Source organism: Ananas comosus, linkage group 8 (genome assembly GCF_001540865.1).
Source record: "Ananas comosus cultivar F153 linkage group 8, ASM154086v1, whole genome shotgun sequence".
NCBI classification, from domain to species: Eukaryota; Viridiplantae; Streptophyta; class Magnoliopsida; order Poales; family Bromeliaceae; genus Ananas; species Ananas comosus.
Genome location: NC_033628.1, coordinates 1,967,382 through 1,973,459, shown reverse-complemented (window position 1 = coordinate 1,973,459; position 6,078 = coordinate 1,967,382).

The following is a 6,078-nucleotide window of genomic DNA, read 5'->3' as shown; positions in this document are numbered from 1 at the left end:
CTTATGTAGACTGGCTCATTAATATTCTTTCTGGCACGTTGTCTCTAATATATAAGTCTACTGATTATTTTACTTATTATCAGGTTTTGCATGATACCCTCATAATATAAAATCACTCCAACTATCTAATCAATATTTACCCAAAATACTCTAAGTGTTCACTATATTCTTATTATAAATTTATTTATCTATCGGCACGTCGTGGCCTATGCTGTTTCGCAAGAGGTACAGATCTATACACTGTGCTGCGCCTAAAGAAGTCCGGTTTCTTCTGATGATCTGGAGACCCGCTCCTAAAGACGATTCGTGGGCTACGCTATAAGCTATAGACCTAGTATTATTTATGAAGATAGAAATGTCTTAACATAACTATTTCTTGTATTGTTCCGAGGTGACGGTTACTTATGGTGCATTCGGAAAGTGTGGCTCGGTGCTCAAAATCAAGGCTGAAAATAACAATCTCATAAAAACGTGGTGATATGGACCTAAAATATTTGATCAGAATATTGAACTTGCTGTAGATAGCTCAAAAGAATTATCTACTCTATACGCACCGCCCATTTAACCATCTGCAATTAGAAATACTTATTTTTGCGCCCGTTAACAAACTGAATAACTACAGATAAATGCAAACACTCTATACATAAAAATTAGTCGATATTTGAGAATCTTTTCAAGAATCATTAAAATTTGAATACGATATCACTGAAAAAACATAAGCAAAAGTTATTTTTTCTACAATACTCTCAAATAACCGTGCATAAATCGCTTTCTAGGTCAGTTAAGCCGAGATTCGAGTCTAGTATTCGGCCAAATAGGCTCCTCAACATGAACGGCTCAGGTAGCACCACCTAGATGGCTTAAAATAAAGAGTATGGTGCGAAATGGAAAATACCAGCAAGAGAAGAGCAAATATAATACTAGTACTACCCACTGCCAATTGACAGAGCACCTAATTCAAACCCTAACAAGCACTATTATATTGTGCAATAACACATTATATTACATAATATATTATCATACAACTTAATATTTTATCCTTAATGTAAGAAAACTCCTAAAAGTTATTGAAAACTTTTATTCTCAACAATAATAAATTAGATATTACTATAAAAGAATTAGGCTAGCTTTTCATTTCCAAAGTAAAAAAAACGAGGTAGTATTAATGTAAATAGCCAATATTAAGATTCTCCCATTCTGTGTGTTCTTTTAACGAGAGTAGTTGAATTAAGCTGAACACGTTACTATTAAATTTTAGTAGAATGAACGGCACAACATGCCATATTGTAATACGTATTAGTACAGGAAAGCCTGTTGTTACTCAGAAATGTAGTCTTTGAGTAAGTAAGGATATTTTTTAGAGTATGATTGAAGAGGTTAATCAGATATTACACACGATTCGGCTATCCGTTCTCTCCGTTTAAACCATTTGAATGACCTACGCTCGATTGAACTATTTAGAAACGCAAATTTCATAATTTTTTGACTTATCGTTTTGTCTAAGTAATAGAAAAAGAGGTCGGCCTCAAAATGCACCAAATAGCCAAAATACATGAAATCTTTCCTGCAGTCAACAAAGACAGTAGAATAAACGTTTCAATAATACAAAAATCGATTAAGAATATTAACTTGCTCATTTATATGTGTATAGATATAGTATTCTATCACTTATAGGTACATTTTATATACATCTATATATAGGTCATGTCTCTGTACAACCGTTGAACTTGCTAAAAACAAACTATATCGGCTCAGTTAGAACATAGTAAATTGTTGGAGCCCACATTTGTTATTACGCTTTGTTAAAAAGTCGATAGTCAAAATTAAGAGAAATTTGCGTATTATACTATAGTATGTTTTAATAGGTTGTAGATTATTACTAATGATTCAGATCGTCCCGAATCGGATGTCCTAATCATCAAAAATAACTTAGCAAGCAGCCCCGGAGTCCTGTATCTTCCAAAGTTAGCAAGGACCGATACTTGATATATATATTTATTAGTTAATTAGTCTATCAAGAAATGATGACTAAGAAAGTGTTAGATAGGTGGAATAGTATTTGATTCTAAGAGAATTATAAGTAATTTAAACATATATTCTAGGCGCTATGACAACTCAACAACCAAAAGATTCTGGAGCCTTCTTTAGATAATGTATTCAAAGCCATCTATATTATATGAGTAATAACCCTTTACTACTCTAGTGTAGTGCAAAAAATTTAAGAAATTATGAAATCGAGTACACTTATATAATAATATTATAAACAGTGAGCTTAACTAATGTATATTTGATTTAGGCCAGAAAATCCGTTGGGCTTTCGGTTAGAGTATGGATACTAGTTACATTTCGAATCCATAGGATTATTTATAATTTCCATAGAGTAGATTTCTATTAGGCGCTAGAAACTCAAACAGCATAAGGGATTGTGTTTTGAGAGTATTCTAGCCTCAATATTATATATATTATATATATATATAATATATATTAATATATATAATAATAATAATTATATAGAGTGAGGCTACTATGCTATCGGAAGCCACGAGCTTCTGTGGCTTCGCAGCTGCGTTCTTTCGATGTTCGCGACTTTCGAGACTCGTCGATCGCTCAGTTAAACTTGATCTAGAGTATTTGGAGTACCTAGAAAATATAATTTATTATTTTCGATATCATTTGCCTAGTGATGATGGGCTGCAAAATCAACAAATTTCCTGGTCGTTAATGAGCGTTGCTAAGTTTAACGTTAGAAATATCCAAATCTCGTGAAATTTTGATAAGAAAATCTTTATATGCTATATAAACAAGATCAATATCTTTGATTTAAAATTTTAATATCATATTATTACATTTTGTAAGATTTTTATTTTCAGCGTTGATTTGAGCGCCTCTCGTCACAGGCAAATGATATCGTAAAATCATTAAATTTTATTTTCTAGGCTACTTCAAATATTCTAAAAGATCAAGTTTGAACGAGCGATCGACGATCGAAGTCGCAGACACATGAAAAAGCGAGCCGTGAGCCACGGAAGCTCCGTGCTTCGGAAATACGATGAGCCGATCGACCGATTCGAAGTCGCAACATCGAAAACGGACCCGAAACAAGCAGCGGAAGGCTCTGTGGTTTCATAAGGCATAGTAGCCTCACTATATATAATATATATATATATATATATATATATATTAGTCATATATATATTTATATATATATACTATATATATATTATTTGTACTATAAGCTAGAGTGAGGCTACTAGCTATGAAAGCCAGAGCCTCGTGCTTTTCGGGTCGTTTCGATGTTGCGACTTTCGAATCGTCGATCGTTTCTGTAAACTTGATCTAAGTATTTGAAATACTTAGAAATATAAATTTTATGATTTTTCGATATCATTTGCCTATGTGATCGAAGGGCCTCAAAATCAATAATTTTTAAGGCGTGGTGACCGTTTGCAATTAACGGTGTAGAAATATCCAAAATCACTGAAATTTTGATAGAAAATTCTTTGTACTATATAAAATACAGATCAAATATCTTTGATGCTAAATTTAATGTTAACTTATCATACGTTTGTAAGATTTTATTTCCAGCCATTGATTTTGACACCTTAGTTCACGTAGCAAATGATATCAAAAATTGTAAAATTTATTTTCTAATACTTCGAACTACTCTAGATTAAGTTTAATGATGACTGATCGACAATTCGAAAGTCGGGCATCGAAACACGCTGCAAGCACGCAGGCTCCGTGCTTCAGAAGCAAGTGACCTCACTATATATTATATATATATATATATATATTATATATTATATATATATATATACTATTATATAAAGCGTGAGTTTTGAATTTTTTTCTTTCCAGAACGATGTCTCTTTCTTTTTTACTAATCATTGTCATGTCCGGTAATTTTTCAACACATCTAAATAATTTTTAAATAATTTTAATAATTTATTCTCAAAATATAGGATCTTAATTTTGCACCAATTCGGATCTCATCCACCGAATAAAAATAAAAATATCTCGTCATTTTGTTGACAAAAATATCTCCATACCCTGTTATCTCTATTACGCGCATTTTCTCAATATTTTTTTTTCTATCCACCAATAATGTAATACGTAAAACTAAATTTATCTCTTATCTAAAACGTAATACCCACCAATCTCGTAATACCATCCGCTAATCACGTAATACGTAAAATTAAATTTATTTGCTATCCACGTGTTTTCTCAAATATTTTTTATTCTCAAACATAATATCTGCCAACACGTAGTATTCAAAATTAAATTTGTAATTTGTAATTCCCACCAAAATTTAATACCTGCGAATTTGATAATTTAAATTTTAATTTATGATAGTAGATTTTTTCTTACATAAGATAGTAGATTTAATTTTGACGAGTATTAAAATTTGGAGCGTCATAAAAGCGTTAAATATTGTTAAAAAAATTTTAGTACCCTCAAATCAAAACTAAATAATTAATTAAATATAATTTGAAATATTCTTAGCAAAATATTTATTATTTAAATAATGCATCATAAAAGTGTAGAATATTTCTAAAAAAAATTAATACCCGCCCAATCAAAACTAAATCATTAATTCAATATAATTTTAAATATTTTTAACAAAATATTCAATGTTTAAATAATACCCACCAAAATATTCTCTGCGTTCTCAAATATAGAATATATCTTATCCATTTTAAATAAATCTTTAAATAATAATTTATTCTTAAATATAGATTTTAAGTTTTCGCCATTGGATCTCATCCGATGAATAAAAATAAAATTATCTATCATTTTTGTTGATAAAAATACCTTCCATATTCGTTACTTCTGATCTCATCCAATGAATAAAAATAAAAGTATTTGCCATTTTTATTGACAAAAATATCCTCCATATCCGTTATCTCCCATTTAAGCCGTGTTTCTCAAAATTCTTTTTTTTCTACCCACCAATCATATAATACGTAAAACTAAATTTACCTCTTATCTAACGTAATACCCGACAATCACGTAATACCTCCGCTAATCACGTAACGTAATACCTGCCCATGACGTAATATTCAAAATTAAATTTTAAATTTGTAATGCCCGCTAAAATTTAATAGCCCCGAATTTGATAATTTGAATTTTAATTCATAATAGTAGATTTTTCCTCACATAAGATAGTAGATTTAATTTTGACGAGTATTAAAATTTGGCGCGCCATAGAGGCGTTAAATATTGCTAAAAAAATTTTAGTATCCCAAAATCAAAATAAATCGTTAATCGTTAATTAAATATAATTTTAAATATTTTTAGTAAAATATTCAGTATTTAAATAATGTATCATAAAAGCATAGAATATTTCTAAAAAAAATTAATACCCGCCCAATCAAAACTAAATCGTTAATTAAATATAATTTTAAATTTTTTTAGCAAAATATTCAATATTTAAATAATACCCACAAAAATACTCTCCACATTCTCAAATATAGAATATATCTTAATACCCTCGCATATAATATCTACACTACCCAATCTTATTTCATAATAATATTTATTACACAATATATACATCATATTTTTTTTGTTAGCATATCTTTTTTGGTATTTTCTCATTTATCTTTTAGTAGTATTAATTTTTCTTTTTATCTATATTTTTTCAAATATTTTTTTAGCAACATATTTCCTCATTTATCACAGCGGTATATCGTCATAGTCCTACTTATCATCATTGCCTATGCCGATATATTTTCGTGTTCGCCGCCTTTCATCATAATTAAAGAGGTATTTTAATCCCATATGAAAATTTTTCTTTTTTTTAATGTGCCTTTATACTATTTTAGTATATATTTTTTTATTTTTTCTTATTTTCACATATACGTTTCTCAAATATAAAGTATATATTTTTTAGTAATATATTTTTTAATTTTTATCTATATTTTTTAAAATATTTTTAAATATTTATTTTGTAATATACTTTCTCATTTATCCCCGTTGTCGACATTAGTATGTCGTCGTCGTCATCACCGGCGCCGATACATTATCGCCTTCGCCAACTTCGCCGCCTTCGCACAATTGAAGAGTTATTTTGATCCC